Consider the following 18,648-nt stretch of genomic DNA (forward strand, 5'->3'; position numbering starts at 1 on the left):
GCCCCTGCAGCCTCTGTGCCCCCTGCTCCCCACACACACACCCCGCCGCCTGCCCTGCTCCCCCCGCTCACCCGGCAGAGGGAGAAATGCGGGCTCCACGTGGACTCAAACACTGCCGGCTGCTCTGTGCGGGGGAGGGGGAGGGACTCTGGCTGCTAGAGGCCCTAGTGGCTGCGAGCGGCTTTCAGTCAGGCCAGGCGTCCAATCAGCTGTGCCGCACTCCGCAGGAGGGGAAATCCCGGACATTTCTACTTCATTAGAAATCCCCCCCAGATGGCCATTTAAGGCTGAAAAAGCCGGACATATCCGGGGAAACCCGGACGGATGGTAACCCTAATTTAAGCTGCAGTTGAGCTGACCCTGCTCACTTGATAAAGCAGCACTGATCAATCTAAAAAGGCTATTAATTTCATCATTAGAGGAACATTTTCCTCAGACAAGTTTGCCAGCTAATAACATGTTACTTACAGGCTTCGGATGTGAGAGTTATTAACTAGGCAGAATAATCCAGAAAATGCTTAATCTTCAGATGTGGTTATTTATTATTAATTTCTATTACCATATTGCCTAAGAGTCCCACTTCTGGACTAATTCCCCCATTGTGCAAGGGGCTGTACAAACACAGTCCCTGTCCCAAAAAGCTTACAATCGAAGTTTAAGACGAGAAACAACAGATGGTTACAGTTGAATGTTCTAGAGTGAACAGCAGGCCACAGTGGCCCATAACCTTGGAGAGCACATCCTTTATTATTCCAAACATCATAGAAATGCTTTGCCACATGCATGTAGGATTTTGTAATATAGTTTGTAACTGTGACTGAAGTCAGGGGCTTCATTTCGTCCCAGCTCAGAACATTCAGGCTGAGCTTGGAACATGCACCAATGTGTTATTACTTGCCTGAGAACTAAATGCTACCCCTTAATCTGTGAAAATTTACACACCCTAGAAATTATTACGTAGGCTAGCTCCATCTGGGGAAAAAGATAGGATCCAAGGCTTGTGTACCCAACCATTGACCGTCTCTGGCAATTTTCCATGACACTAAACTTCAAAGAGTGTCTCATTATAGAACAAAGGCTTGTTAAGTAATATGTAAAGCACTGGGATCATGAGGAGGAAATCATCAGGCTAGAAATGTGCATTTCCCCCATATGCTATTAATTACAAAAGAAGACAAGGGAAAAAATATCTTGTTAGACTAACCTATTAATTACTTTAAATGAACTTGAAAAAATGCTGTAAGAGGTCATTGGGGCACAGCAAAGGACCTAACTGTTTTACTGGGAGTTTTCTATTATGGTTAAAATGGCATTTTACTTTGCATAAGCTTTCCTAGGTTTTTGTATAGGAATTGTGACCCCGATTCAACACAAAAGTTAAGTACATGTTTAAGTCCATCCCTGTTCAGCAAAGCACATAAGCATGTGTTTTAAACATCTGCTTAACTGCTCTACTGAATTGGGACCTATACATTGTAAGTAGAGATGAGTGGAGGATTTTGAGATTTTTTTTTTTTTTTTTTTTTACATTTGGCTTGTTCTGAATCTGAACAAAAACTGAAAATTTTGAAATCCTCCACAAAGGAAAAGTCTGGGAAAAAAGTTTTCTATTCCAACTGATTTTAATTTTATTATACTGTAATATGCAATTGTGAATGGGCACAGTCCCCTCCTGTGGGGTACACTGGACCTTTTGAGATCCTGTTCTGGTTTTCTAGTCTGTTCTGGCTGCTCTTTAACACCCTGTTGTAATTCCATTCCCCAGCCTCATAGGCTGGAGGGGAAGAAATCCACTGAGCTCTTCCTAGAAATTTCACCCTGTTCCTTGAGGGGTTGCTGTGCCTGTGCCTTAGGTGGCTCCTTACCAGCCACCGCTGACAAGCTTCTTTGGGATAGTTCCCAGCTTCTCTGGCAGCTGCCACTTTCTGCTTGAGCTGCAGCCTTTTATCCCAGCTGTTCCTAGTCAGGTAATTAGTCGTAAGGTGAGGGGGGGAGCTGCCTTGTCCATTAAGCACTTTGTGGCTTTTGCCACATAGGGTTTATACACTCGATCACAATAATATAATATAAAATGAAACAAAGTCATTTCAAAATGATAAATCAAATTTTTTTTGTTCCAAAAATGTTGAAACAGAACATTTTAAATTGTCTGAATTCTTTTCCACCTTTCTTCCAAAACTAAATTCCAGAAAATTCACAAAAAGTGTTTCGATTTTGTTGGAACCACATATTCCGATGGAATATGGTTCCATTGAACTGTCTCCAACCAGCTATAATTGTAAGGCAGAACTATGCAAACAGGAACCAGATGGAGAAGCTGTTTTTTATCAGACAGTAAGTTGGATGGAAAAAGCAGTGCTGTTGAACGCCGCTATCCTTTATAGGTTTGTTTGTATGTATGTACATATCTGTCACTGAAGGGTCTGTCCAGGAGGAATTCCACACGGCTAGGAGTATCAGTTAATACTAGGTCCTCAGCATGGAAACTGACTAAGGTATCTGACGATCCAGCTGCTTAAATGGAACAGAGAGGTGTATGGGACACACCTGTGGAGGGCTGTTTGACCCAACCTGTAAGAAAATTAAGTGTGGCCAGAAAGAGATCTTCAGTCATCATTGGATGGTTGACGATTCTTGCTGGTGATTCTGTACTAAGAAGAATGGAAAGAAGGGATAGGTGTACAACAGGATGGTGTGCAGTCTATAAGACTGAATAGGCTTCTAAAGTTGATGGGCAAGGAACCACTGGTGATAGTGCATATTCGCACTATTGATACTTCATAGTGGTATATCTGACAGATTATAGATGATTTTAGAGAACTCAAAAACAATGATGTGTCCCGTGGCACCTTAAAAACTAACAGATTTATTTGGGCATAAGCTTTTGAGGGTTTAAAAAAAAACACTTCTTCAGAACTCAGAAGTGTGGTGAAGGAGAAGAATGTCAAAGAGCATCTCCAAGAAGATCATTCTGTCTCACAAGCGAAGGCAGACAGAAAGCAGAATATTCTGGCTAGTAGCTTTGGATGACTTGCATCCAAGAGCTTTAAATGAGCTGGCCAAGGAGCTCTCTGGATCATTATTGTTGCTTTTTGGCTAATGTTATGCCAATATTTTAAAAAGTGTAAATGGGACAACTGCGTAATTATAGGCCTGACAGTGTAATATCAATCTTGAGCAAAATAGTGGAATACCTGATGCAGGACTTGATTGATAAGGGATTAAGGGCGGGTAATATAATTAATGCCCAGCAACACAGGTTTATGGGAAAAAATCTTTTTTTTTTAAATGAGATTACATGTTTGGTAATAAAGATAATAGTGTTGCTGTCATGTACTTAGATTTCTGTAAAGCATTTGACTTAGTACCACATGACATTTTGATTAAAAAACTAAAGCAATACAAATTTAACATAGCATACATTCAATGGATTAAAAACTGGCTAGTTGACATGTCTCGAAATGTAATTGTAAATGGGGAATCATTAGTAATACACCTACTTAATAATCAGGCTCTATGCTATTTAACATTTTTATCAATCACCTTGAAGAAAACCTGGAAGAAAACATAAAATCATCACTGATAAAGTTTGGAGGAATGGGAAATAATAGAGGACAGGCACTGTTACAGAGCGATCTGGATTGCTTGTTAAATTGGGTGTAAGCAAACAATATGCCTCTTAATATAACCAAATGTAAAGCTCTAGATCTAGGAACAAAGATTGTAGGCCATACTTACAATAAGGGGGGCTTTATCCTGGGAAGCAGTGACTCTGCAAAACATTTGGGAATCATGGTGGATAATCAGATGAACGTGAGCTCCCTGTAGTCTAAAGGGCTAATGTGATCCTTGGATGAATAAACTGTGGAAACAGAAATAGGAGTAGAGAGGTTAGATTAAATCTATATTTGTCAATGGTGTGACCACTGCTTGAATATTGTGTCCAGTTCCAGTGTCCACAATTCAAGAAGGATCTTGATGAATTGGAGAGGGTTCAGAGAAGAGCCATATGAATGTACTGAGTTAACAGAGACATAACAGTAGCGGTGCCTGGGCACCTAACTTCCATTAAAAAAGGACACAAAAGTATCAATAGTAGATGTACCAGACTGTACCAAATGTACCAAATGTACCAGCTGTACCAAATTGCTGTCTGAGATTATAAAAATGAACTACCAATCAATGTTGTTATCAGTGGCAGATCCTCAGATTTTGGTAGGTATTTATATTTACCTGTTGTAAATTGGAACTGAGTATCATTTTCACCTCCCCACTTTCTGATGCTAGCAGCCTCCACTGGTTTGTGTGATGAATAGAAATACAGGCAGAATGGAGTTCATGTCTGATAAAGGTGAAGTAGTTATTTAATTTTAGAATCTAGTATGGGAAATGTGAACACAGTCAATATGATTATATTTTTTCTTAGGCCAGTTGTTTTGTAGAAACTAGCTTTTAGAAAAAAAGAATATATTGAAAGATCACAAACTGCCATAGTAGCAATCTGTATGCAGTGTAGTTGGAGCTATGTCGGCCCCAGGATATTAGAGAGACAAGGTGGGTGAGGTAATATATTTTATTAGACCAACTTCTGTGGACAAGAGCTTTGTGTGGCTTGAAAGCTTGTCTGTCTTATCAACAAAAGTTGGTCTAAGAAAACATTACCTCACCCACATTGTCTCTATAATATCAATCTTTTACCTGGTCAGTGTAATATGCTTATTATTTTTAATTAAGGATAAATTTGCATATTTCATTTGTGCTTTGATTAGTATGCTGTTAGTAAAATATGTCATCATTGAAGCAACACAGACTCTAGCCTGATGGGTTATATCTATTCTTACATTGATATTTGGAGTTCACATATATGGATGGCAGTTCAAATATTATTCATTAGGGCCCAGATCCTCAGAGATATTTAGGTGCCAAACTTCCATTGGTTACTATACTCAAATGTTTTTTTTCAGCTGTGTTGCCAGGTTTTATAGCAAATCCCAAATCATTATTTTTACATTTACTACTGCACCACGGGATTCCAATACTTTTAGCTGATTGTGCTGAGATCATCACTTTTATGCTGCACTTGAAGGAAAGCAGCAAACATCTTGATTATCAAATGAACATTCAGTTCATATGTGTGCTTAGTTCAAATGTTCAGCCTTAGTTGTGCAAAATTGCCATCAACATGGATCCAGTGCTGTGGTGTGATAGGGATGTCGCTTTGCTCAGAACAAATAAATCTGCAGGTTTGGTGATAAAATGAGCAGCAGTGAAACAGTTAAAAATGTTGGCATTTAAGTAGTCATAATTTGGCTTTAAAGTTAACACCTCACTAAAATGAAGGGTGTAAGTTCATCCTCCTCCTAGTCCCATTGTTTCTCTCCACTGGCTGCAGATTCAGCAAGACAAAGTGCATTAGTTTACATAGTAAAGGCTATCTTTGCAAGCAGATGGGCTGGAAATCTAATTAAAACACCCCAAAGCTTTGATTCTGGCAAAAAAAGCAAAATCTGTGGGATGACCCTAAATCCTCTAAATTAAATGGATGTTCTGTGTCAGTGCAGTTCTATTGTCCCAGTTTATAAATAAAATATGAAGGGCTCCATTTTCACATAGGCCCATCAATATGCTCATTTATGAGTTTAATAAAGCAAGTGTATTCAGCACAATTAGATAAGCATATGTATATAGCAATAAATGTTCTCGATATAAAATCAACACATGTATAATGCACTGTATAACCAAAGCATGGATAAATTGGCACGTGTTTAGATTTTAAAATCTTTCTTACATTTTGGTAACCATTAAATGAGGGTTGGATGCAATTTATAATTCTGTTGACAGCATAAATAAATAACTTTGTCAGAAAATATGGTAACAGTACCTAGCTCTTAAATATCACTTTTCATCTGTGGGTCTCAAGTGCTTTACAAACAAAGCTAAGTAGCGTGATCTCCATTTTACACACAGGGAAACTGAGGCACAGAAAGATGAAGTGACTCAGTCAGCCCACTCAAACTCACACTCAGCAGCAGAGCCAAGGACACCAAGTCTCCTGATTCCCAGTCCAGTGCCTCATTCACTGGACAACACTGTCTAAGTAAATGGTGAGCACTACTGGTGAGTCCCTAAAAGATATGAAGGGGAACTCTGGAAGAAGAAACAAAATATATTAGAACCTACCTAAAGTGCACTACATTGAAGCACACATCACTATAGTACCTAGGTGGTAAATAACCCTAACACATTATAATTCACACACAAAATGGAGCTCTTTGTTCTGTTTACTGTCATTTCAATGGAATTTGGTCACTTAACCCCTTTCAGCAACTTTGAAAATCCCAGCCTTAGGGCTTTAGATACCTGCAGGTGCTGTATGAACAATGTCTTTTGCTTTGGAGCCCTCTGCTGGACTTTTGCAAACAGGCACTATCCAGTATGGGTACTGGAGCAGTTGCCCCATAGGGATCTTTCATGGAAGGTAGCGCTTTTAAAGTAAAAGTTGTGCAAGGTGCCTAGGACTAAAACGGTGTATTTATTTTACTTGATTTTATTTTCTCATTTCTTTGAGTGTGTCAGGGCCTCAGGTGATATTTTCTATTAGCATAGGTGACATTTTGAGTGGGTGTGGGTTTTTTTTATGTCATATCTGATTTAAACAATAGCCTTTTATTGTCTGGGAGAAAGTGAACCTTTTCTGCTTAACTGCTGTGGCCAAACAAGACTACAAAATATCTGCTAATATTTAGTGGTAGGCTGAACCTCCACCATTCTTCCCACCATCAATTCCCATCCTATCCTAGTAAACTATCTGTCTCCAGGCACTGTGAAGGGAATTTAATTGATTGGTCACTCGATCTGTATAATAATCTTTTGACCTTGACTACTGCTGATGGCTCCTAAATGCCCTCATCCTTGAGTTCATCCTCACAAGCTACCAGAGCATGTGGAAGCATTATAGAAATAATGTTTGTCATAGGCAGCAGCTGTAGGTAGAGATGAAAAAAATTCTTTACTTCAGCCATAGCATCTTCCATCTCCCAAATGTGGTGAAAAGGTTGTTTCATCCAGCAGATCTCCATCCAGGGAGAAAAATCCAGTTTTTCTTGTTTGGAAGACTTTGTGTTACTTTGGTAAGGTTGCTTAGACCCAGACTGAGCTCTCTGCCTCCATGGTAGCATAGTAGCCTGGACACAGCTAAAGTCTGTCTTTTGTGCTGAGGTTTCTCTGCTATGAAATGAGCCACCATTCAGTTTTGAAGCCCTTCTTTTCTTAGCATAGATATGTGGCTGTTTGGAGGCTCTGGGCAGAGATATGGGCTATGGTGCTTTCAGTCTGCAGTCTCAATCTCCAGTGACCTAGCTAGTGTGGGTGTGTGTAGCAGTTCTAAAAATCAGGATGAAGGTGCTTCAAGTTAGTCACTCCATTTCAGAGGACGTTTTTGAAAATGTGCAAATCCTCGGTGTTACTGGTTCCCACTTGTAAAATACTATGACTACTACTTTGTATTTATATAGTACCTTCCATCCAAAGACTTGATCCTGCATGATGCAGAGCACTGCTATGACGTGCTCATCACCTGTGGGATGAAGTCTCTAAATGGTGATACAATTACTAACCCTTGTAGGGAGTTGGGAAGGATTTCTAAAGTGTTCATAATTAAGTGCTAAGTATTTTTTTATTCTGCTGATCTATTGAGCAGCCATCCTTGGGTTTTTGCTTTCTCCTGAAGATAATATATTGTTGTGTTTTTTGATGTCCATTAAAAAAAAAAGTGGTATGATAATGCTTGCAACCATCCAGTGCTGAAAACAAACTCATAAACAGTCCTGTCTTTTATAGAAAGTCCCCCAGTCTTAGACATCCAAATAACCTGCATAAAAGACAAAACAAAACAGAAAAAAATATGTTCTACCCAAAGACTGAACAGAGAAAAAAGCCTTGTACTGTAAACGGAAACTCCCCAGACTTCTGCTCTAATGAACAATTCCGGGAGTAAGCTCCAAAGGTACGAAAGAGACTTTTACCGAGAATGCCTAAACTGTACTCTCAGAAACCTCAGTTCCAGGCAGCTCTGATGCCATAACGAGTCTCACTTTTTGCATGGGATATAGTGAAGGAGGCAGTTTCTTAAATATGATACAATGCAATCCTAGGACATAGATGGGAGCACTGCAGGGATTATGTTTCAGAGAGAATGACTGAGCTTGGGTGGAAAAAGGGAAGTTCAGGGAGAGTAATGTGTGGCATCTACCTGTAAACTGCAGAGCACTTGATTAAAAACAAATAAATAATACTTAGTACTATTATAACCCTTCTGCCAGGTGGAGCCAGCAGCAACCAGGGCTGGGTTCAATAGCTAGGGGTTCCTTTCTATTGATACAACACCGAACCAGCTCGAGCCCCCACCCAGTAACTTGGGAAACTTACACACTGCCCCTGCGTGCCTCTGAGAGGCAATATTACCCCACTCGCAAGCACAGAGTCTGAGTGTAGAAAAGAAACTTTTATTAAAAGGAGGGAAGTAACTGGGCATTAATTTGGGAAAACACTGCAAACGGGATTCATAAACATAAACATTGAGTACAAGACCCACCCCCAAGCAGGTTGGGCAATGTCCTTTTCCCCTCAGGTTCTTAAGTCCAGCAACCCAACATCTCTCACATTCATGTGCCTGACACTTCTCTGCACCCCACTCACAGTTGCTGTCCTTAGTCAGTGCAGACCCAGTGTTCAGAGGTGCATCTGCAGAGTTCACCTCCCCCCCGGGTGGGGTAAAGAGGTACCTTACTCACGCCACGGGCACTCACTCATCACCCCTCTCTGTCAGCAACCCTGATGACCACTCACCAGCCGCTCCTGCTGGCTGCCTCTCCACCAGCATCACGCCTCTGTCACCAGCTGACTGTCAGTCACCATCTGCTGTGACCTCTGCATGTCCATCATAGAGTCCTGTGGCACCTTATAGACTAACAGATGTATTGGAGCATGAGCTTTCGTGGGTGAATCTGACAAAGTGGGTATTCACCCACGAAAGCTCATGCTCCAATACATCTGTTAGTCTATAAGGTGCCACAGGACTCTTTGCTGCTTTTACAGATCCAGAGTAACACTGCTACCTCTTTGATACATGTCCATCTGAGTAATTTTCAGCTCTTTGCAGGCTGGGCAGAAACACAGTCCTACCACAACTGATTTCAGCTTTGATTGGGCATTTAACATAACAAAAAAGTTTCTAATGAAGCCTATTTAGCTCTATTCTTTGAACAGTGGGGAGGAACAGCTTAAACCAGGCTAGGGAGGATCTTTGAGGCTGTGCAATCTCCTGGCTGTGGATACCTGTCCCCACCCCTCTTACTTTCACAGGGCGCTAACATTCGAGCCCTTGGTTTAACAAGGTTCTTTCAACAGAGGGTGGCCCCCTTCATTTTGGACAGGTTAAGCACAGTCCTGCTTTCTTGTATTCCTACAATAAATACAATATTGGTAACCATATTTCACTACCCCTGCATTCAGTACTAAGGGCATTTGTACCCAACACCAGCCAAAGTTGATCACTTTGACACTGTTGTATCTGCTGAATATGTGAGCAGGAGCAAACTGTATTTACATAAACACACCCAAAGTCTCTTCCCCTCCTAGCTAGCTGTCAGGGAAGCATTCATTCAAACCCTGCTTACACTATATAGCACTATTACACTTTCAGAGCAACTGTCACACACCCTTGTGAGGTAAGGGAGTAATGTGATCTCTGTTATGCATTTGGAAAACTGAATTATAGAAACCGTGACTTTTCCACAGTCACAAAGTAATTCAGTGTCAGAGTCAAAGTTAGAACTCAGGAATTCCTGGCTCCTAGATGATCTGTCAAAGCCCTGCCTGGGATGATTTAGTGGGATTGGTCCTGCTTTGAGCGGAGGGTTGGACTAGATGACCTCCTGAGGTCTCTTCCAACCCTAATCTTCTATGATTCTATGTCCACTGCCTCAGAGCATGATGATGATATCTGAGAGAATGGTGCCATGGAGAGAAATGGGAGTTGGTAATGATCAGATGCAGAGAGGAGCTGTTTGATGGTGTCTGTAGCCAGCTAAGGTGTACTGCTGTGCCTACTGAAGTCAATGGAAAAACTCTATTGACTTCAGTGGTGTGGGATCAGGCCCCTGTTGCCAGATGCACTGAGACATGGGAGGGAGGACAGAGAGGCATCTGACAGCTGAGGACCAGGACAAATAGTAGAAGATGAGGTTGGAGGCATGGGGTGGAATATGTGGAACACATAAGAACGGCCATATTGGGTCAGACCAAAGGTCCATCTAGCCCAGTATCCTGTCTTCCGACAGTGGCCAATGCCAGGTGCCCCAGAGGGAATGAACAGAACAGGTAATCATCAAGTGATCCATCCCCTGTCTCACATTCCCAGCTTCTGGCAAACAGAGGCTAGGGACACCATCCCTGCCCATCCTGGCTAATAGCCATTGATGAACCTATCCTCCATGAATTTATCTAGTTCTTTTTTGAACCCTGTTATAGTCTTGAACCCTGTTATAGTCTCAACGTCCTCTGGCAAGGAGTTTCACAGGTTGATTCCACACAATTGTGGAGGTTGGAAAAGTGGTGGCAAGATATTACCTCATTTGAGAGAAACCTGGGATCTGAACAATGACATGCTCACAGCTGTTTAGGTTGTCAGTTCTTTTACTGGCCCTTACAAACACTCAGCATTTGAGTAGTCGAACATCCCTCTCTTGGTTGGCTGATGGTCTCAGATTGCCTCCTGGAGTTCCTACTCCCAGTACAATGCTGACTGATGAGCTTGTATATACACAGTGAGCCTCAGTGATTCTGAAGTGTTATACACTCATGCCACTACACAAATAATAAGTAATACCTCACATCAATTTATCAGCAGGTCTTAGCTCCTCCCACTAGGTAGAGTGACACATCCTTCCCTTTTAACAACATTTCTTTATCTGGAGAAAAGTATCACCACCTTGTGAGAGGAATATTTTGAATTGCATTGTGAAATGTACATCAGCATCAGATTTCTCTTGGGTTTAGGAAGACACAATAAAGAAACCCGACTGTTTGCCTTCTCAATGCCTTCCTGGTGGTTGTGTTTGTACCTTTGCTCTTTTTTTGAAGTGTTTAGATTCAATCTAAAAAGTATGTTTTAGCAAATAAGTTGATTTTGCAGCTGAAGAGGAAGTCCTTCTGAATGTAACACCATAGACAGACCGCTCAAGGATCTCCTCTCTAGTCTGGTATGCGCAGGAAACGTACATCTGATAAGCAAGCTATTTTGGGTAAATCAGTGTGGCTGCAAAGACTTACTTTGTTTGCATTGAGGTGGGGCTCAGAAGTATGAGAAATGTTAGTTCAATTGATCTTGGTCAGTCATACTGGGGGAGGTGGAGAAAATGGAGGATTTGGCTTTAAAATCATGAGCCTCCAATAAGAGCTCAAAATTCACACATACCGTGTTAATAAAAGTCTGCGTGGGGAGTGGGGAATGTTTCTTGGGTATAATGCTCAACTTTTCTCCTTTTTGGGCTGCACTCTGAATCCAGCGGGCAACCTTAAGTAAAATGAATGTGTGGACTTTTGCCAAACTTTTGTGAGCAGTCTAATACAATGGCTATATAATTTCTACTCAGAAGCTAACGTGGGAAAGCAACCTGAATACTGAAATACTCAGGGCTAGAGCAGAGCAGGAACCAGGTTTTTCATTTCATGGGAGAATCCATGATGTCAAATTTTTTCCTGTTCCAAAATGGATCAAAACCAAAAAAATTTCCCATGAAACAAAATTCTGAAGAAAAAAATCAATTTGGGTCAATCAAAACATTTTGTTCCAATTTTGACTATTTGTTCCTTTTTATATTATACAAAATGAAATGAAACGTGATTTCTAAATGGAAAATCAAAATGTTCCATTCCAAAAAGGTTAAAACAGAATGTTTATGTTTTGACCTTATCAAAATGCAATTTTTTTCCAATTGTTCTTTTAAAACAAACTTTCATCAAAATCAATATGGTTTTTTGCAAAATGTTTTGCTTTCAGCAAACTGGAAAAAACATTCTATTGGAAAATTTCTGAGCTGCTCTACTCAGGACCCTTAAGATATGTCTAAACAGCAGCTGGGAATGTACTTCCCCATGCAGGGGAACAGACTCAAGCGATCTCTACCTCAGCTAGTGCACTAAAAATTGCAGTGTGGCTACAGCGGCATGGATGGAAGCTTGAGGTAGCTGCTTGAATACAAACCTGCTTGATCCCCCGGGTATGTACCTGGGCGGCTACCCTGAGCCACTGCTTGTGCTGCTGCAGTCACGCTGGTGTTTTTAGCTCACTAGCTCAAACAGAGCTGGTACGTGTCTGTCTACCTGCATTGGGAAGCACTCTCCCAGCTCCTCAGAGACATAGCCTTAGTAGAATTATTTTCCCCTCGGCATGGGTGCATGACTCTTAGTGAAGGTAATGGCAGTTATAAGAACACTTATCAAGGGAGAAATGTGTACACTACTTTGAGAGAGCAATTTAAACACCTTTTGGCAGTCTTATTGCCTATTCCATACTGTGTGCCTCATTCAGCCCTGGTTAAGCAGGCCCAAGTCCAGGAGACCCAGAGGGGTTGTATCTGCTTACATCAGGGCTCAATTTGTCACAATGTGTGTGGACACTTTTAGGGCTTAACCATATGTCCTTGCCAAATGCTTAATCCCCCATTAATCATTTCTTGAAAATACACACACACACACACGTAGAACACTCTCCTATGCCTATTTGTGATGCCTAAGTTCTTCCCACTCCTCATAACTCGGTCTTCCATAATGTATTTCAGCAATCTGTGCACATTTGCAAGCTAGTGGATTTCCACCCTTGGGGATAATTCTTCACTCAGGGTACCTGGAGAGTTCCAGGTGCTCACCACCAGTACATACTCACTCTACCTGCAGTCACTGATATTTTGGTCTAATATGCTAGAATCTGTTATCTGGGAGATCAATCACTGCCCAGGTAGGCATTCTTTTCCTTTGGTAAGAACCTGGCATTGATGGATTTAGACTAATTCTTATTGCAACTGCTTCTTGGTCTCTGCATTAGGCACAGAAAAATGCTGCACATTCAGAACCCACACACAAAGGCTGGAAATTATTCTGGTCTTAATTACTATCTTTGCTACACCAAGTATAGTAATATATTTCTAACCTAGAGTTCCAGCTGAGTTGCATTCCCAGAAATACTCCCAGGTAGCTTATGCTCCTCCAAACTATTCCCATGAAGTGTGTATATGTCACAACACAGCTCTAACAGTTAATTTTTACAACCAGTAGCAATAATGTGTGGATTTTCATTCAGCTTTTTGTTTGTTTGTTTATTTCTACCAAATAACCCAAAATCGAGGACAGGCCACGGTACAGAGATAGTTTCTGCTCCAATAGGTTTCTGTTGTAGTAACAAATCTCTCAAACATAGCCTTGGATAAATAAAACAAACAACCCCCTGTTTAATTTCATATTTATCCCAGCAGCTGTTTCCAGAGAACCTGCCAGACATTGATATGAATATAGTAAATCTAAGATAACATCAGCAGAATAGGGCAATGGGGTTATATCAAGACGTCATCTGCCAGCATAGTTTTAACAAGAACCTGGAAAATTATAACACTCACCCTCTGGTTGTGGCTTTAACAGCTGTGATCATGTATTCTTGGACGCAGCTGTGTTTTATATCTTTGGCATTTGAATAAAGATATTAAGCTTATCAAATACTGTTTATGGGTCCAATCCAATAAAGTGCTGAGTGACTTTGTAGAAGTGGGTCTGATTCTGCTCTCCATTACAATGATGTAAATTGGAGTAATGGTGTCCTATCTGGATTTACACTGGGGTAAGCAACAGCAGAATATGATTTATGCTGAGTCCTCTCAAATTCTGTTGACTTCAGTAGGATCTGAGAGCACTTTGCCCCTTTCAGGAAGCTCTCAGTATTTTGCAGGATCAGAGTCTATGTTGGGGGATGATTGATTGATTGATTGATTGGAGCACTGGGCCTCATTCTGCTCTGATTTACAGCAGATTTTACCAAAACTCCATTGACTCCAGGCCCAATAACTGAAAAGGGAAAAAAAGTATAACTAAATGACTTACTTGGTGCCTTGGTTTGAAATAGCAGGAAGCTATTGGTTTGAAATAGCAGGAAGCTTTTGCTTCCAAAGTTGCTTTTTTATGTCTTTGTATTCTCACCTATTGATGTTTGCCCACAATCTCTGGTTGAATGCGAGTATTGTGCAGTCACACATCTGCAGTCTTGTGCCATTCCCAGTTACACTTCATGTCCCCCTAAATGCAGCAGCTCTGTTTGCCCTGGTAACCAGAGACTGGAAGTTTAGCTCTGACTGGACCCCTCAGGCTGCAACTCTTTTTACAGCATGTCACTGGAAATCCTCTGCACCATTACTGCTTTATGTCTGATCCCAGACAATGTGGAACTGCCTTTGGTTTCTTTTCTAAAACCAAGAACAATTGCTTTTCAGTGTTGGAGAAATAGAAACTAATTTAGGTCACTATGAGGATAAGGGATTAATGGGAAATGAAGGAGAGTCTCTAACTGTTTCCCCAATTTTCCTCTCTCATCACAAAAATGTATTGTGCACCAGAGAAAGTACAAGAGTGAAAAATTAAGGTGAAAGTCATCTATGCAAAGCCTTTCACACAACTTAAACTCTGCAGTGGTAGCAGTGTGTGGATACCTGAGGGTACCTGTGGACTCTCTCCCACATATTGGGTGGTGGAACAGTTTTTATAGTGGGGTAGCGGAGAGCCATTGAACCAAACTGTAAGCCCTGTATATGATGGAAATAGGGTTGCCAACTTTCTAATCGCACAAACCTGAGCACCCTTGTCCTGCCTTCTGCCCTACCCCACCCCTTCCCCTTGCTACTCCATTCCCCCTTCCCTCCCTCGCTCTCTCTAACCCAGCCTCACACACTTTCACCAGGCTGGGGCAGGGGGTTGGAGTGCGGGAGGGAGGGAGAGCTCCAGCTGGGGGTACAGGCTCGGGGGGGGGCAAAAATTAGGGATCTAGGGTGCAGGAGGGGGGCTCCGGGTTGGGGCTGAGGGGCTTGGGGGCGGGGGGGGAGTCAGGGCTGGGGCAGGAGCTTGGTGTGCGGGAGGGGGTGCAGACTCTGGGCTAGGGGATGAGGCCAAGGGGTTCAGAGTGTGGGAGGGGATTCAGGGTGAGGGAGTTTGGGTACGGGAGGGGGCTCAGGGCTGGGGCAGGGAGTTAGGGTACAGGAGGGGGGAGGGCTCTGGCTGGGGGTGTGGGCTCTGGGGTGGGGCCAGGGATGAGTTTGGGGTGCAGGAGGGGGTGCCAGGCTGGAGCAGGGGATTGGAGTGCGGGGAGGGGATGAGGGCTCCGGCTGGGGGTGTGGACTCCGGGGTGGAGCTGGGGATCGGGGGCTGGGGTACAGGAGGGGCTTCGGGGTACAGGCTCCAGCCAGGCACCGCTTACCTCAGGTGGCTCCCAGAAGTGGCCGGCATGTCAGGCTCCAAGCCTTGGGGCAGCCAGGCGGCTCTGCGTGCTGTCCCTGCCTGCAGGCACCGCCCCTGCAGCTACCATTGGCCACGTTCCCGGCCAATGGGAGCTGCGGAGTTGGGACTCGGGGTGGGGGTAGCGTTCAGAGATCCCCATGGCTGCCCCTGTGCCTAGGAGCCACTTCCAGGAGCTGCGTGGAGCCAGGGCAGGCAGGGAGCCTGTCTTAGCCCCGCTGCGCCGCCTACCAGAGTTTTAGCAGCCTATTGAAATCTCCCGGATTGCTTTCAATAGCCACCGGGAGATTGAGGACGATTCCGGTAGACTCCTGGCCAATCCGGGAGGGTTGGCAACCCTAGATGGAAACCACTTCAAGCCAGGAGGTGCTGCAGCACCCCCAGCACTCCTAGTTCCAGCACCTATGCATAGGACCCAAGTGGATATACTGTCCTTAGCACCCCACACAGGGGTTCCAGAATGGCAATAGCCATCAGGTAAGCCTGTGGAATCTAGGAGTTGCCTCAGAGGAACTGCACTGCAGTTGAACATCCTGCCTGCTAACTGGGGTGGTGAATGGTCAGGTGGGTGAATTAGGTACATTTTGCTCAAAAAGACCTTCGGGCAAGTTTAATCCTTGCTTAATGATGCTACCACAACAACACTGCTGGACAAATGTAAATAAGCCACAGATAAAGTGAACAGACGAGTGATTTTTAAACTTTCTCTTGTAAAAATATTACGTGTTATTAGTAACACTGGTATAGAAAACAGATATAATTTTTATACTGACGATGTCTCTTTAAGATAGTAGCTTTAAAAGTAGCAGATTATTTTTTGAAAGATTTGATAAGTATCAGCTTCGTCTTTTGCTTTTTGTGCATAAGAAAATACGTAAAACAGAAAGCATGTCAAACAGTTTTGGGTTTTTTTGCCATTAATTCAGGAATGTGAGATGGGAATGGAAACCTGTTATTTCAGCTAATCAATATTAAAACTTCGAAATGTCAGAAGCTTTGGCCAACCCATAATGGAGAAAAACACATGTAATTATTGACAGGTATCTGAAAAGTTAATCAAAATGCATAGAATGTTGAAACTTGTTTGATACCAACTAAGCCAGTTCCTGCCAGAGAAAATAAATGTATAATGTGCCCAAATTAAAGTGGATATTTGAGAAATAGTGCTGTAAAAATGCCTCAGAAAACAGTATTGTGAGATTTATTTTAACAAAATGATCACATTTGCCTCTGGGTTTCAGTTTAACTTTTCTTTGATCAGGCCTAAAACATTATTTTCTTAAAGATGTTTATATTTTTTAAAACTAAGACATGGTTGTGACCCTAACACCCCAATATTCACCACTGTCATGTAATTAGGATATATCTTATAGAAAGTATGCCTTGTGAGGTGTCATTCTAAAAGTCTTGATCTGCTAGACATTAATATCTCGTTGGATTGTATGTGTCACTGAAACATGTTGTAAGGTTGAAAACAGCTACAAGCAGCCTTTCAGGTACAGACAGTAAAAAAGGCCAAACAGTGTTACTGGCCTATTGAGGAAATGCACACAAGCACAAGGATTACCCCAGGAACAGTGTACAGTAGAAACCTCTCAGAGATAGCACTACACAATGGGAACTGTTTGACCCAGGTCACAGCAAAAGAGCTTACCAGCAAATGGGGAGAAGATATAAAAGGGGGGAAATGACATCATGGGCATAGGTGCTGACTCCGTGGGTGCTCCGGGGCTGGAGCACCCACGGGGAAAAAATGGTGGGAGCTGAGCATACTGGGTCAGACCAAAGGTCTATCTAGCCCAGTATCCTGTCTTCTGACAGTGGCCAATGCCAGGTGCTTAGCGGATACAATTCTACTCTTTTCTTTCTCACACAGAATATCCAAACCTTTGTGGCCTAAAGTTAGCATCCTCAATCCACATTTAGGCACCTAAAGAAAAGTGACCTGATTTTTCAAATATGGTGAATACTTACAGCTCCCCTTGTCTTCAGTGGAAGTTGTAGAAGTTGTGGATGTTCAGTGTGTCTGAAAATCAGGGCAGGTTTCCCTTGGTGCCTAAATATGGATTTAGTAGCTTACCTTTAGATATCCAAAATTGCATTTTTGACTTCTATCTTTAAAATCAAAGTATATGTGAAATCTCCACACCCACAGACCTCACTGAGGTGCTGTCTAAGCCTATCATACTTTCTCAAATTTGCTGTCTAATTTTGTTTTTGAGAATGTTTTTAATTCATTTTTTTTAAATAAATTCTTTGGATTTGCATGTATAGTTGAATGAAGAGTCATTTTCAGTATTAATTTACAGGCAGCTGAAGACATTAGTATTATTAGTGGAGCCGGGAGGCAGCAGCCGAGGTCACGGTCCCATGATGCTAGGCACTGTACAAACACAGAGTAAGATACAGGCCTTCTTCTGAACAATTTATAATTGAAATACCTAATTCTCTCCTTTCCTCCTTCCTGTCTAGAGGCATCATCCCTCTGATTAGTACCTGTATGTCTGCTCATGCTATGAGTGTATGTGCCACTCTTAACAACACACTCTGTCATCTAAAAGTAGAAGTAATTAACAGAAGACTGTTTAGCTGGAGGCAGCTTAAATACTGTTAACTAATAGCTTCTGACAAGTAGGTTTAGAAATCTGGTACTAAATTTGTCCATAAAGTCACAGAAGGGTGGTGTGGAATTATCACTGTGGCAGAAAGTTCAAACTCAGCGATGAGACACAGGGGCAGAGGCATTATTAGGTGAATGCTATTAATCTAATTAAAGTAATAATTGTAAGGATAGCCAGCTCTCAGAAACTGCGAGCAAGATTCTTGAAACTATGTTTGCCTTTGTTCAAAATGAGAAACGCCATCCTTCAGTACATCAGCCTACAAATGCAAAGGACTTGTTTGTCTTCACAATGTTATTACCTTGAGTCAATGCATGTCTCTCTCAGGCGCTGTCAGTCCACTTCTTTGTAATTGGGAAACTCCAATTTAACACTGATATGGAAATGCTGCTACCTGTTAAGATGAAATATTCTGGCCCAAAAATATCTCTCTAAAAACATGCCTACTTATCTAATCTATCTATCTAATCTATCT

At 42.1% G+C, this 18,648-nt stretch overlaps 1 protein-coding gene across 1 annotated transcript in view; it reads left to right on the forward strand.

The window, feature by feature from the left end:
- KALRN (kalirin RhoGEF kinase) overlaps positions 1–18,648 on the forward strand; it is a 716,112-nt gene that overhangs the window by 262,696 nt on the left and 434,768 nt on the right. The window lies entirely within an intron of this gene.

This window comes from Terrapene carolina, unplaced genomic scaffold (genome assembly GCF_002925995.2).
Source record: "Terrapene carolina triunguis isolate 2854851 unplaced genomic scaffold, T_m_triunguis-2.0 Scaffold62, whole genome shotgun sequence".
NCBI lineage: Eukaryota > Metazoa > Chordata > Testudines > Emydidae > Terrapene > Terrapene triunguis.